This window comes from Heterodontus francisci, chromosome 31 (genome assembly GCF_036365525.1).
Source record: "Heterodontus francisci isolate sHetFra1 chromosome 31, sHetFra1.hap1, whole genome shotgun sequence".
Classification (NCBI taxonomy): Eukaryota; Metazoa; Chordata; class Chondrichthyes; order Heterodontiformes; family Heterodontidae; genus Heterodontus; species Heterodontus francisci.
This window is the reverse complement of record NC_090401.1, coordinates 11735881-11751016: the sequence shown is the minus strand read 5'-3', so window position 1 is coordinate 11751016 and position 15136 is coordinate 11735881. Positions and strand designations below refer to the sequence as shown.

The following is a 15136-nucleotide window of genomic DNA, read 5'->3' as shown; positions in this document are numbered from 1 at the left end:
TGGGTTCTGTAGGTATCTCTGTGTGTGGGTTCTGTAGTTATCTGTGTGTGTCGGGGTTCTGTAGTTATCTGTGTGTGTGGGTTCTGTAGTTATCTGTGTGTGTGCGTTCTGTAGGTATCTGTGTGTGTGGGTTCTGTAGTTATCTGTGTGTCGGGGATCTGTAGTTATCTGTGTGTGTGGGTTCTGTAGGTATCTGTGTGTGTGGGTTCTGTAGTTATCTGTGTGTGGGGGTTCTGTAGTTATCTGTGTGTGTGGGTTCTGTAGTTATCTGTGTGTGTGGGGATTCTGTAGGTATCTGTGTGTGTGGGTTCTGTAGGTATCTGTGTGTGTCGGGGTTCTGTAGGTATCTGTGTGTGTGGGTTCTGTAGTTATCTGTGTGTGTGGGGGTTCTGTAGGTATCTGTGTGTGTGGGGGTTCTGTAGTTATCTGTGTGTGTGGGGGTTCTGTAGGTATCTGTGTGTGTGGGGGTTCTGTAGGTATCTGTGTGTGTGGGGGTTCTGTAGGTATCTGTGTGTGGGGGTTCTGTAGTTATCTGTGTGTGTGGGGGTTCTGTAGGTATCTGTGTGTGGGGGTTCTGTAGTTATCTGTGTGTGTCGGGGTACTGTAGGTATCTGTGTGTGTGGGGGTTCTGTAGTTGTCTGTGTGTGGGGGGGTTAGAACATAGAACATAGAACATAGAAAATACAGCACAGAACAGGCCCTTCGGCCCACGATGTTGTGCCGATCCTTTGTCCTCTGTCAAGGACAATTTAATCTATACCCCATCATTCTCCTTTATCCATATACCTATCTAAAAGCCGTTTGAAAGTCCCTAAAGTTTCTGACTCAACAACTTCCCCAGGCAAGGCATTCCATGCCCCGACCACTCTCTGGGTAAAGAACCTTCCCCTGACATCCCCCTTATATCTCCCACCCTTCACCTTAAATTTATGACCCCTTGTAACGCTTTGCTCCACCCGGGGAAAAAGTTTCTGACTGTCTACCCTATCTATTCCCCTGATCATCTTATAAACCTCTATCATGTCACCCCTCATCCTTCTCCGTTCTAATGAGAAGAGGCCTAGAATGTTCAGCCTTTCCTCGTAAGACTTATTCTCCATTCCAGGCAACATCCTGGTAAATCTCCTCTGCACCCTCTCCAAGGCTTCCACATCCTTCCTAAAATGAGGCGACCAGAACTGCACACAGTACTCCAAATGAGGCCTTACCAAGGTCCTGTACAGCTGCATCATCACCTCACGGCTCTTAAATTCAATCCCTCTGCTAATGAACGCTAACACCCCATATGCCTTCTTCACAGCCCTATCCACTTGAGTTGCAACTTTCAACGATCTATGCACATAGACCCCAAGGTCTCTCTGCTCCTCCACATGCCCAAGAACCCTACCGTTAACCCAGTATTTTGCATTCGTGTTTGTCCTTCCAAAATGGACGACCTCACACTTTTCAGGGTTAAACTCCATCTGCCACTTTTCAGCCCAGCACTGCAACCTATCCAAGTCCCTTTGCAGACGACAATAGCCCTCCTCGGTATCCACAACTCCACCAACCTTTGTATCATCTGCAAATTTACTGACCCACCCTTCGACTTCCTCATCCAAGTCGTTAATAAAAATCACAAACAGGAGAGGACCCAGAACTGATCCCTGTGGCACGCCACTGGTAACTGGGCTCCAGGCTGAGTATTTACCATCTAAGACCACTCTCTGCCTTCTATCAGTTAGCCAATTCTTAATCCAACTGGCCACATTCCCCACTATCCCATGCCTCCTGACTTTCTCCATAAGTCTACCATGGGGGACCTTATCAAATGCCTTACTAAAATCCATGTACACCACATCCACTGGTTTACCCTCATCCACTTGCTTGGTCACCTGCTCAAAGAATTCAATCAGGCTTGTGAGGCAAGACCTACCCCTCACAAAACCGTGCTGACTGTCCCGAATCAAGCAGTGTCTTTCCAGATGCTCAGAAATCCTATCCCTCAGCACCTTTTCCATCAACTTGCCTACCACCGAAGTAAGACTAACTGGCCTGTAATTCCCAGGGTTGTTCCTATTCCCTTTCTTGAACAGGGGCACAACATTTGCCACCCTCCAATCACCTGGTACCACCCCCGTCAACAGAGAAGATGAAAAGATCATTGCCAGCGGCTCTGCAATTTCATCCCTTGCTTCCCATAACATCCTTGGATATACCCCTTCAGGCCCGGGAGACTTGTCTATCTTCAAGTTATTCAAAAACCCCAACACATCTTCCCTCCTAACGAGCACTTCCTCGAGCTTACCAGTCTGTTTCACACCGTCCTCTTCAGTAATACACCCCTTCTCATTCGTAAATACCGAAGAGAAGTACTCATTCAAAACCTCACTTATCTCTTCCGGCTCAACACACAGTCTCCCGCTATTGTCCTTGACCGGACCTACGGTCCCCCTAGTCATCCTCATATTTCTGACATACGCGTAAAAGGCCTTGGGGTTTTCTTTTATCCTACCCGCCAAGCATTTTTCATGCCCTCTCTTAGCTCTCCTAATCCCTTTCTTCAGATCCTTCCTGGCCATCTTGTATCCCTCCAGAGCTATGCCTGTGCCCTTTTTCCTCAACCTTATATACGCATCCTTCTTCTTCCTAACAAGACTCTCAACCTCTCTTGTCAACCACGGTTCCCTCACATGACCATCCCTTCCCTGTCTGACAGGGACATGCTTATCAATGGCCCCTACTATCTGCTCCTTGAAAAAGTTCCACATTTCGACCGTGCCCTTCCCTGCCAGCATATGCTCCCAACTTATGCTCCTCAGTTCCTGCCTGACAGCATCATATCTACCCTTCCCCCAATTGTAAACCTTGCCCTGTTGCACATACCTATCCCTCTCCATTACCACAGTGAATGCTACAGAATTGTGATCACTATCTCCAAAGTGCTCGCCCACCAACAGCTCTATCACTTGCCCTGGTTCATTACCTAGTACCAAATCCAATATTGCCTCCCCTCTGGTCGGGCAGTCTACATACTGAGTCAGAAAAGCTTCCTGGACATACTGCACAAACACTACCCCATCCAAACTATTCGATCTAAAGAGTTGCCAATCAATATTTGGGAAGTTGAAATCCCCCATAATTACTACCCTGTGACTTCTGCTCCTTTCCAAAATCTGTTTCCCAATCTGCTCTTCCACCTCCCTGCTGCTATTGGGGGGCCGATAGAAAACTCCCATCAAGGTGACTGCTCCTTTCCTGTTCCTGACCTCAACCCACAGTGCCTCAGTCGGCAGATCCTCCTCGAAAATTCTTTCAGCAGTTGTTACACTATTTCTAACTAACAATGCCACTCCCCCACCTCTTTTACCACCATTCCTAATCTTATGAAAACATCTATAACCAGGTACCTCCAAGAACCATTCCTCCCCCTCACCTATCCACGTTTCAGTGATGGCCACAACATCGTAGTCCCAAGTGCCCAACCACGCCTTCAATTCACTCACCTTATTCCTGATGCTTCTTGCGTTGAAGTATACGCACTTTAACCCTTCTCCGTGCCCATCTGTCCTCTGCGACAGTGCTACCTTCCCCAATACCTCACTACACTCTTTGTCTTTCTGAGTGGACCCACTGGTCCCTGGACTACAAGTCCGGTTCCCATCCCCCTCCCAAACTAGTTTAAACCCTCCCGAACAGTACTAGCAAACCTCCCTCCCAGGATATTGGTGCCCCTCTGGTTCAGATGCAGCCCGTCCTGTTTGAACAGGTCCCATCTTCCCCAGAATGCAGTCCAATTATCCAAGAACTGGAAGCCCTCCCTCCTACACCATTCCTGCAGCCACGTGTTCAGCTGTGCTCTCTCCCTATTCCTAGCCTCACTATCACGTGGCGCCGGCAACAAACCAGAGATAACAACTCTGTCCGTCCGAGCTTTCAGCTTCCAGCCTAACTCCCTAAACTCACTTCTAACATCTGTGCCACCCTTCCTTCCTACGTCGTTGGTGCCAATGTGCACCACGACCTCTGGCTGCTCCCCCTCCCCTTTAAGGATCCTGAAGACGCGATCACAAACATCACGGACCCTGGCACCAGGGAGGCAACAAACCATCCGTGCGTCTCGCTTGCTCCCACAGAACCGCCTGTCGGTACTCCTCACCATCGAGTCCCCGATGACTAGTGCTCTCCCGTTCTCCCTCCTTCCCTTCTGAGCCACAGTGCAGGACCCCGTGCCAGAGGCCCGTTCACTGCAGCCTGCCCCCGATAGGCCGCCCCCCCCAACAGTATCTAAAACTGTATACTTGTTGTTGAGGGGAACGACCACAGGAGATCCCTGCACTGACCTCTTCCCACCTCTAACTGTTACCCAGCTGCCTTTGTTTTGTGGAGTAACGACATCCCTGTAGCTTCTATCTATCACCCCCTCAGCTTCCCGAATGATCCTCAGTTCATCCAGCTCCAGCTCCAGTTCCCTAACACGGTCTGATAGGAGCTGGAGACGGATGCACTTCCAGCAGGTAAAGTCGGCAGGGTCCCCGGAGGTTCCCCTCACCTCGAACATACTGCAGGAGGAGCACTGCACTCCCCTGGCTGCCATTTCTTTTACTCAATTACCCCTTAATTAAGTACAAATATAGATATTAACAAAAACAGTGAAATAGCTTACCTGTTCAGTCCTTTTTGGTTAGAGGAGGAGGGTAAAAAGGGTCTTATTATTAGGTTAGAGGAGGAGGATGGGTGGGAGACACTACATGTGTAGTGTCTCGGGTTAACTCTGCTCCGCACCTTTAAAGAAAATACCAACCCAGGAGTCCTTGCTGCCGTCCAGCTTCCGGTTCCTCCCGCGCCAAAAGTAACTTGAACACAAGGAAAACAGTAAGTACAACTTTTAAAACACAGCTCCTGGTGCCTTCACTTACCCACCGAAGAGTCGCTACCTTCTCCTGCTGCTCCGCCGGGAAAATGTGTGTGGGGGTTCTGTAGTTATCTGTGTGTGTGGGTTCTGTAGTTATCTGTGTGTGTCGGGGTTCTGTAGGTATCTGTGTGTGTGGGGGTTCTGTAGTTATCTGTGTGTGGGGGGTTCTGTAGGTATCTGTGTGTGGGGGTTCTGTAGTTATCTGTGTGTGTGGGGGTTCTGTAGGTATCTGTGTGTGGGGGGGGTTCTGTAGGTATCTGTGTGTGTGGGGGTTCTGTAGGTATCTTTGTGTGGGGGGGTTCTGTAGTTATCTGTGTGTGTGGGGGTTCTGTAGTTATCTGTGTGTGTGGGGGTTCTGTAGGTATCTGTGTCTGTGGGTTCTGTAGTTATCTGTGTGTGTGGGTTCTGTAGGTATCTGTGTGTGTGGGTTCTGTAGTTATCTGTGTGTGTCGGGGTTCTGTAGTTATCTGTGTGTGTGGGTTCTGTAGTTATCTGTGTGTGTGGGTTCTGTAGTTATCTGTGTGTGTGCGTTCTGTAGGTATCTGTGTGTGTGGGGGTTCTGTAGGTATCTGTGTCTGTGGGTTCTGTAGTTATCTGTGTGTGTGGGTTCTGTAGGTATCTCTGTGTGTGGGTTCTGTAGTTATCTGTGTGTGTCGGGGTTCTGTAGTTATCTGTGTGTGTGGGTTCTGTAGTTATCTGTGTGTGTGCGTTCTGTAGGTATCTGTGTGTGTGGGTTCTGTAGTTATCTGTGTGTGTGCGTTCTGTAGGTATCTGTGTGTGTGGGGGTTCTGTAGGTATCTGTGTCTGTGGGTTCTGTAGTTATCTGTGTGTGTGGGTTCTGTAGGTATCTCTGTGTGTGGGTTCTGTAGTTATCTGTGTGTGTCGGGGTTCTGTAGTTATCTGTGTGTGTGGGTTCTGTAGTTATCTGTGTGTGTGCGTTCTGTAGGTATCTGTGTGTGTGGGTTCTGTAGTTATCTGTGTGTCGGGGATCTGTAGGTATCTGTGTGTGTGGGTTCTGTAGGTATCTGTGTGTGTGGGTTCTGTAGTTATCTGTGTGTGTGGGGGTTCTGTAGTTATCTGTGTGTGTGGGTTCTGTAGTTATCTGTGTGTGTGGGGATTCTGTAGGTATCTGTGTGTGTGGGTTCTGTAGGTATCTGTGTGTGTGGGTTCTGTAGTTATCTGTGTGTGTGGGGGTTCTGTAGTTATCTGTGTGTGTGGGTTCTGTAGTTATCTGTGTGTGTGGGGATTCTGTAGGTATCTGTGTGTGTGGGTTCTGTAGTTATCTGTGTGTGTGGGGGTTCTGTAGTTATCTGTGTGTGTGGGTTCTGTAGTTATCTGTGTGTGTGGGGATTCTGTAGGTATCTGTGTGTGTGGGTTCTGTAGGTATCTGTGTGTGTGGGTTCTGTAGTTATCTGTGTGTGTGTGGGTTCTGTAGTTATCTGTGTGTGTGGGTTCTGTAGTTATCTGTGTGTGTGGGGATTCTGTAGGTATCTGTGTGTGTGGGTTCTGTAGGTATCTGTGTGTGTGGGTTCTGTAGTTATCTGTGTGTGTGGGGGTTCTGTAGTTATCTGTGTGTGTGGGTTCTGTAGTTATCTGTGTGTGTGGGGGTTCTGTAGTTATCTGTGTGTGTGGGTTCTGTAGTTATCTGTGTGTGTGGGGGTTCTGTAGTTATCTGTGTGTGTGGGTTCTGTAGTTATCTGTGTGTGTGGGGGTTCTGTAGTTATCTGTGTGTGTGGGTTCTGTAGTTATCTGTGTGTGTGGGGGTTCTGTAGTTATCTGTGTGTGTGGGTTCTGTAGTTATCTGTGTGTGTGGGGGTTCTGTAGTTATCTGTGTGTGTGGGTTCTGTAGTTATCTGTGTGTGTGGGGGTTCTGTAGTTATCTGTGTGTGTGGGTTCTGTAGTTATCTGTGTGTGTGGGGGTTCTGTAGTTATCTGTGTGTGTGGGTTCTGTAGTTATCTGTGTGTGTGGGGGTTCTGTAGTTATCTGTGTGTGTGGGTTCTGTAGTTATCTGTGTGTGTGGGGGTTCTGTAGTTATCTGTGTGTGTGGGTTCTGTAGTTATCTGTGTGTGTGGGTTCTGTAGGTATCTGTGTGTGGGGGTTCTGTAGTTATCTGTGTGTGTGGGTTCTGTAGTTATCTGTGTGTGTGGGGATTCTGTAGGTATCTGTGTGTGTGGGTTCCGTAGTTATCTGTGTGTGTCGGGGTTCTGTTGGTATCTGTGTGTGTGGGTTCTGTAGTTATCTGTGTGTGTGGGGGTTCTGTAGTTATCTGTGTGTGTGGGTTCTGTAGTTATCTGTGTGTGTGGGGGTTCTGTAGGTATCTGTGTGTGTGGGTTCTGTAGTTATCTGTGTGTGTGGGGGTTCTGTAGTTATCTGTGTGTGTGGGTTCTGTAGTTATCTGTGTGTGTGGGGGTTCTGTAGTTATCTGTGTGTGTGGGTTCTGTAGTTATCTGTGTGTGTGGGTTCTGTAGGTATCTGTGTGTGGGGGTTCTGTAGTTATCTGTGTGTGTGGGTTCTGTAGTTATCTGTGTGTGTGGGGATTCTGTAGGTATCTGTGTGTGTGGGTTCCGTAGTTATCTGTGTGTGTCGGGGTTCTGTTGGTATCTGTGTGTGTGGGTTCTGTAGGTATCTGTGTGTGTGGGGGTTCTGTAGTTATCTGTGTGTGTGGGGGTTCTGTAGGTATCTGTGTGTGGGGGTTCTGTAGTTATCTGTGTGTGTGGGGGTTCTGTAGGTATCTGTGTGTGGGGGTTCTGTAGTTATCTGTGTGTGTCGGGGTACTGTAGGTATCTGTGTGAGTCGGGGTTCTGTAGGTATCTGTGTGTGTGGGTTCTGTAGTTATCTGTGTGAGTCGGGGTTCTGTAGGTATCTGTGTGTGGGGGTTCTGTAGTTATCTGTGTGTGTGGGGGTTCTGTATTTATCTGTGTGTGTGGGGTTTCTGTAGGTATCTGTGTGTGTGGGTTATGTAGTTATCTGTGTGTGTGGGGGTTCTGTAGGTATCTGTGTGTGTGTGGGTTCCGTAGTTATCTGTGTGTGTGGGGGTTCTGTAGTTATCTGTGTGTGTGGGGGTTCTGTAGTTATCTGTGTGTGTGGGGGTTCTGTAGGTATCTGTGTGTGGGGGTTCTGTAGTTATCTGTGTGTGTCGGGGTACTGTAGGTATCTGTGTGTGTGGGGGTTCTGTAGTTATCTGTGTGTGTGGGGGTTCTGTAGGTATCTGTGTGTGTGGGTTATGTAGTTATCTGTGTGTGTGGGGGTTCTGTAGGTATCTGTGTGTGTGGGTTCCGTAGTTATCTGTGTGTGTCGGGGTACTGTAGGTATCTGTGTGTGTGGGGGTTCTGTAGGTATCTGTGTGTGTGGGGGTTCTGTAGTTATCTGTGTGTGTGGGGGTTCTGTAGGTATCTGTGTGTGGGGGTTCTGTAATTATCTGTGTGTGTGGGGGTTCTGTAGTTATCTGTGTGTGTCGGGGTTCTGTAGGTATCTGTGTGTGTGGGGGTTCTGTTGGTATCTGTGTGTGTGGGTTCTGTAGTTATCAGTGTGTGTGGGGGTTCTGTAGGTATCTGTGTGTGTGGGGGTTCTGTAGTTATCTGTGTGTGTGGGGGTTCTGTAGTTATCTGTGTGTGTCGGGGTTCTGTAGGTATCTGTGTGTGTGGGGGTTCTGTAGTTATCTGTGTGTGTGGGGTTCTGTAGGTATCTGTGTGTGGGGGTTCTGTAGTTATCTGTGTGTGTGGGGGTTCTGTAGTTATCTGTGTGTGTGGGGTTTCTGTAGGTATCTGTGTGTGTGGGTTATGTAGTTATCTGTGTGTGTGGGGGTTCTGTAGGTATCTGTGTGTGTGTGGGTTCCGTAGTTATCTGTGTGTGTGGGGGTTCTGTAGGTATCTGTGTGTGGGTTCTATAGGTATCTGTGTGTGTGGGGGTTCTGTAGTTATCTGTGTGTGTGGGGGTTCTGTAGGTATCTGTGTGTGGGGGTTCTGTAGTTATCTGTGTGTGTCGGGGTACTGTAGGTATCTGTGTGTGTGTGGGTTCTGTAGGTATCTGTGTGTGGGGGTTCTGTAGTTATCTGTGTGTGTGGGGGTTCTGTAGGTATCTGTGTGTGTGGGGGTTCTGTAGTTATCTGTGTGTGTGGGGGTTCTGTAGGTATCTGTGTGTGGGGGTTCTGTAGTTATCTGTGTGTGTGGGGTTCTGTATTTATCTGTGTGTGTGGGGTTTCTGTAGGTATCTGTGTGTGTGGGTTATGTAGTTATCTGTGTGTGTGGGGGTTCTGTAGGTATCTGTGTGTGTGTGGGTTCCGTAGTTATCTGTGTGTGTCGGGGTTCTGTAGGTATCTGTGTGTGTGGGTTCTGTAGGTATCTGTGTGTGTGGGGGTTCTGTAGTTATCTGTGTGTGTGGGGGTTCTGTAGGTATCTGTGTGTGTGGGTTCTGTAGGTATCTGTGTGTGTGGGGGTTCTGTAGGTATCTGTGTGTGTGGGGGTTCTGTAGGTATCTGTGTGTGGGGGTTCTGTAGTTATCTGTGTGTGTGGGGTTTCTGTAGGTATCTGTGTGTGTGGGTTATGTAGTTATCTGTGTGTGTGGGGGTTCTGTAGGTATCTGTGTGTGTGTGGGTTCCGTAGTTATCTGTGTGTGTGGGGGTTCTGTAGGTATCTGTGTGTGGGGGTTCTGTAGTTATCTGTGTGTGTCGGGGTACTGTAGGTATCTGTGTGTGTCGGGGTACTGTAGGTATCTGTGTGTGTGGGGGTTCTGTAGGTATCTGTGTGTGTGGGGGTTCTGTAGTTATCTGTGTGTGTGGGGGTTCTGTAGGTATCTGTGTGTGGGGGTTCTGTAGTTATCTGTGTGTGTGGGGGTTCTGTAGGTATCTGTGTGTGTGGGGGTTCTGTAGGTATCTGTGTGTGTGGGGGTTCTGTAGTTATCTGTGTGTGTGGGGGTTCTGTAGGTATCTGTGTGTGGGGGTTCTGTAGTTATCTGTGTGTGTCGGGGTACTGTAGGTATCTGTGTGTGTGGGGGTTCTGTAGTTATCTGTGTGTGTGGGGGTTCTGTAGGTATCTGTGTGTGTGGGTTATGTAGTTATCTGTGTGTGTGGGGGTTCTGTAGGTATCTGTGTGTGTGGGTTCCGTAGTTATCTGTGTGTGTCGGGGTTCTGTAGGTATCTGTGTGTGTGGGTTCTGTAGTTATCTGGGTGTGTCGGGGTTCTGTAGTTATCTGGGTGTGTGGGGGTTCTGTAGGTATCTGTGTGTGTGGGGGTTCTGTAGTTATCTGTGTGTGTGGGGGTTCTGTAGGTATCTGTGTGTGGGGGTTCTGTAGTTATCTGTGTGTGTGGGGGTTCTGTAGGTATCTGTGTGTGTGGGGGTTCTGTAGGTATCTGTGTGTGTGGGTTCTGTAGTTATCTGTGTGTGTGGGGGTTCTGTAGGTATCTGTGTGTGGGGGTTCTGTAGTTATCTGTGTGTGTCGGGGTACTGTAGGTATCTGTGTGTGTGGGGGTTCTGTAGTTATCTGTGTGTGTGGGGGTTCTGTAGGTATCTGTGTGTGTGGGTTATGTAGTTATCTGTGTGTGTGGGGGTTCTGTAGGTATCTGTGTGTGTGGGTTCCGTAGTTATCTGTGTGTGTCGGGGTTCTGTAGGTATCTGTGTGTGTGGGTTCTGTAGTTATCTGGGTGTGTCGGGGTTCTGTAGTTATCTGGGTGTGTGGGGGTTCTGTAGGTATCTGTGTGTGTGTGGGTTCTGTAGTTATCTGTGTGTGTGGGTTCTGTAGTTATCTGTGTGTGTCGGGGTTCTGTAGGTATCTGTGTGTGTGGGGGTTCTGTAGTTATCTGTGTGTGTGGGGTTCTGTAGGTATCTGTGTGTGGGGGTTCTGTAGTTATCTGTGTGTGTGGGGGTTCTGTAGTTATCTGTGTGTGTGGGGTTTCTGTAGGTATCTGTGTGTGTGGGTTATGTAGTTATCTGTGTGTGTGGGGGTTCTGTAGGTATCTGTGTGTGTGTGGGTTCCGTAGTTATCTGTGTGTGTGGGGGTTCTGTAGGTATCTGTGTGTGTGGGTTCTGTAGGTATCTGTGTGTGGGGGTTCTGTAATTATCTGTGTGTGTGGGGGTTCTGTAGGTATCTGTGTGTGGGGGTTCTGTAGTTATCTGTGTGTGTCGGGGTACTGTAGGTATCTGTGTGTGTGTGGGTTCTGTAGGTATCTGTGTGTGGGGGTTCTGTAGTTATCTGTGTGTGTCGGGGTACTGTAGGTATCTGTGTGTGTGGGGGTTCTGTAGTTATCTGTGTGTGTGGGGGTTCTGTAGGTATCTGTGTGTGGGGGTTCTGTAGTTATCTGTGTGTGTCGGGGTACTGTAGGTATCTGTGTGTGTGGGGGTTCTGTAGTTATCTGTGTGTGGGGGGGTTCTGTAGGTATCTGTGTGTGTGGGTTATGTAGTTATCTGTGTGTGTGGGGGTTCTGTAGGTATCTGTGTGTGTGGGTTCCGTAGTTATCTGTGTGTGTCGGGGTTCTGTAGGTATCTGTGTGTGTGGGTTCTGTAGTTATCTGTGTGTGTGGGTTCTGTAGTTATCTGGGTGTGTGGGGGTTCTGTAGGTATCTGTGTGTGTGGGGGTTCTGTAGTTATCTGTGTGTGTGGGGGTTCTGTAGGTATCTGTGTGTGTCGGGATTCTGTAGGTATCTGTGTGTGTGGGGGTTCTGTTGGTATCTGTGTGTGTGGGTTCTGTAGTTATCTGTGTGTGTGGGGGTTCTGTAGCTATCTGCGTGTGTGGGTGCTGTTGGTATCTGTGTGTGTGGGTGCTGTTGGTATCTGCGTGTGTATGTATGTGTGTGTGTGTGTGTGTGTGCTGGAAGTATCTGTGTGCTCAAGGATACTACTATCCACACACGTGCCTGAAGATGAAGTAGGTATATTTGTGTCAGTCATATATTTCTTTGTGTGAGTGTGCATCTGTGTGTGTGTCTGTTTCTGTGTATCGATGTCACTTAGAGTGGGAGGAGAAGGATCCAGTTGTTGTGGTCCATGTAGGAATCAACAAAATAAGATCGAACTAGGAATTATGTTCTATGTACATATGAGCATACATACATCTATTCACTGAGAGAATTGGAAGTGTTGGGGGTTCAAATTGAACAGCTGAACCTCAAAAGTAATAATCTCTGGATTGTTACCTGAGCCACACACTAATTGGCATCGGGATAAAGAGATTGGAAGGTTATATGTGTGACTGATGGACTGGTGAGGGAGGCAGGGGTTTCACTTCATCGGCCACTGGCATCAGTACTGGGGAAAGAGGCAGCTGTTCCATTGGGTTGGGCTCCATTTAAACCAGGCTGGCACCAGTGTCCTGGTGAATTGAATAACTTGGGCAATAGACAGGGCTTTAATCTAAAAAAGGGATGGGGTCATGGTGGGAGAATTCAAGAAAGGGTAAATTCAAAAGCAGCAAGGGAAATGTCAAGGCTGTAGTGCAGAGCAGTGTTCTGGGAAAAAATAAGCAGAGTGGTCAGGAAAGGATGGAGAGAGTAACAAAGGTAATATGGTATTAGTGACTAAGGTAACATCAGGGAAAATTAGAAATAAAGTCAAAGCTAAAGGCACCATGTCTGAATGTGCACAGATTCACAACAAATTCGATGAATTAATAGCACAATTATAAATTAATAGGCTTGATCGAATAGCCATTAGGGAGACGTTAATTTTTTCTACTTGTTGGGAACCAAATGCGGGTTCTGATCTTGATGGTGTTGGCTAGTCACATAGTGTTGCAATCTTGCGGGAGGTGGTGACTTAGGAGGCCGCCTCTGCCTTCGTCACCCAATTAAGGACGACAGGCAGTTTCCAGAGGCAGGAGGCCCAATCAGAGGGCCTGAAGGTATGGATGACCAGCAGTCCTTCCGGGAGAGGTGGGCACTGCTGAAGCTTGTAGGGGACTGCAGTGGCACCTCAAAATGGAGGTGCTCTGTGAAGCCTTATGAAAATTTGTACGTGACGAATGGCCACAACTGGCAGCTCATCCTTGTGGAGGAGGAACCCCTCTACAGGATTTCTCTTAGCCCTGGTTATGTCTCCAGTATGGGGGTATTGAAAGCAGGCATCGATGGCTGTCCAGCCTGCCAGTGAGAGGTCACTTGCAGGTACCTACCGGGCTTCGGCCTCAGCAGGGAGCCCTTCCAAAATCGGGAAGATCCCAGCGGTGGCAGCATTCTTCCCCCACTTGGTCACTAAAGTGGTCTTAGTTGACTACGTATTGCTGCCAGGCAGGTAAGCACTGCTGCATTGACCCCACTTCCGGCAAGATTACTTGGAGGTGGGAACATGTAGGGCCAGCTCCGCTCCCACCTTCAGCCCTACCTTCTGTGGGGCCGAATTCCACCCAAGGTGCGAGAACTAAATATTCCTGGACACTTAACTTTCGAAGAGATTGGCAAAAGTTAAAAGCAGGAGGGGAGCCCTAATAACAAAGGATGGGCTAAAGACAGTGGAAAGAAAGAATCTTAGCTCATAAAATCAAAAAGTATATTAGTTTGGGTGGAGCTAAGAAAAAGCAAGGGGCAGAAAACATTGATGGGAGTTGTTTATAGGCCCCTTAACTGTAGTTGTACTAGTGGGCAGATTATAAATTAGGAAATTAGAGCTGCATGTAATAAGGATAATACAGTAATCATAGGGGACATATAGTTCTCTAGATCAGTGTGTCAAGGAACCAACTAGCGAACATGCTATTTTGGTTCTAGTATTGTACAATGAGAAAGTGTTAATTAATAACTTTGTAGTAAAGGCTTTAGGGAAGAGTGACCATAAGATGATAGAATGTTATATTGAGTTTGAAAGTGATTTAGTGAAATCTGAAAATAGGGTCTTAAATCTAAACAGTGAAAACTATGTGGGTATGAGGTCCAAATTGGCAAAGGTAAATTGGGAAACTACATTAAAGGACATGACGGTAGACAAGCAATAGCTAGCATTTAAAGAATTAATACACAATTTGCAACAAATATGCAGTCCATTAAGGCACAAAAATGCCACAGAAAAAGTGGCTAACAAGAGGATTTAAAGAGAGTATTAGATTATAGGAAGAGGCTTATAATGTTCCCAAAAAGAATAGTAAGCCTGACGATTGGGAGGATTTGAGAATTCAGCAAAGGAGGACCAAGAAATTGATGAGGAAAGAGAAAAGAGAATATCAGAGTAGACCTGCAAGTGACAAAATAAACAGATTGCAAGCATTTTTATAGGGCTGTAAGTAAGAAGAGATTAGTGAAAGTAAATGTGGACCCATTATGGAAGGGACAGGTGAAATTATAACGTGGAATAATGGAATATAGAGACATTAAACAAATACATTGGGCTGAATTTTATTAGCGTGCCACAAATCATGGCGGCGTGCTTTGAAGATAGCGGTCTTCAGGCACAGATGCGCCATCGCTGAGCCCTCGCAATATTTTGTGCAGGGGCTCATTTAAATGGAGGGGGCGGAGTGTGGCCGCTCCTTCCCCAGCAACGGCATCCAGCCCCACCGCGCAGGCACCACCCTCATTTTTAAAGGGCTTCAAGCCCTGCAGTTTAGTTTACATTTTTAAAGGTCCCACTGGATGAAAATTGTACATATTTAAACTTTGAATCCACTTTCACACAACACAAAGCACACTGAGTTCACCATAAATAAAATGACTACCCACCATGAAAACCACTTTTTAATATGCCGACCTTTCATTCCACCCCCCCCCCCCCCCCCCCATCTTCAGCACATTTAACGTGGCGTAGTGGTATTGTCACTGGACTAGTAACCCAGAGACCCAGGGTATTGCTTTGGGGGCATGGGTTCAAATCCCACCACAGCAGAAGGTGGAATTTGAATTGAATTCATAAATCTGGAATTTAAAAAAAAAAGCTAGTCTAATGATGGCTATGAAACCATTGTCGATTGTTGTAAAAACCCATCTGGTTCACTAATGTCCTTTGGGGAAGGAACTCTGCTGTCCTTACCTGGTCTGGCCGACATGTGACTCCAGACCCACAGCAATGTGGTTGACTCTTGCATGCCCTCTGAAATGGCCAAGCAAGCCACTCAGTTGGCAGCTCACCACCACCTTCTCAAGGGCAGTTAAGGATGGGCAATAAATGCTGGCCTGGCCAGCGACGCCCACATCCCATGAATGAATAAAAAAAAACCCTTCCTACCATCCCTACAGCCAATTACAAGAGTTCTCCCCTCTCCCCCCCCCCCCCCCCCCCCCTGAAATTTTCACTTCTCCCCCATCCCCACGCCTCGAAGATGAGTTC

At 47.7% G+C, this 15136-nt stretch overlaps 1 protein-coding gene across 8 annotated transcripts in view; it reads left to right on the top strand.

Moving 5' to 3' along the window:
- Positions 1–15136, top strand: part of col16a1 (collagen, type XVI, alpha 1) — a 628911-nt gene that overhangs the window by 472209 nt on the left and 141566 nt on the right. The window lies entirely within an intron of this gene.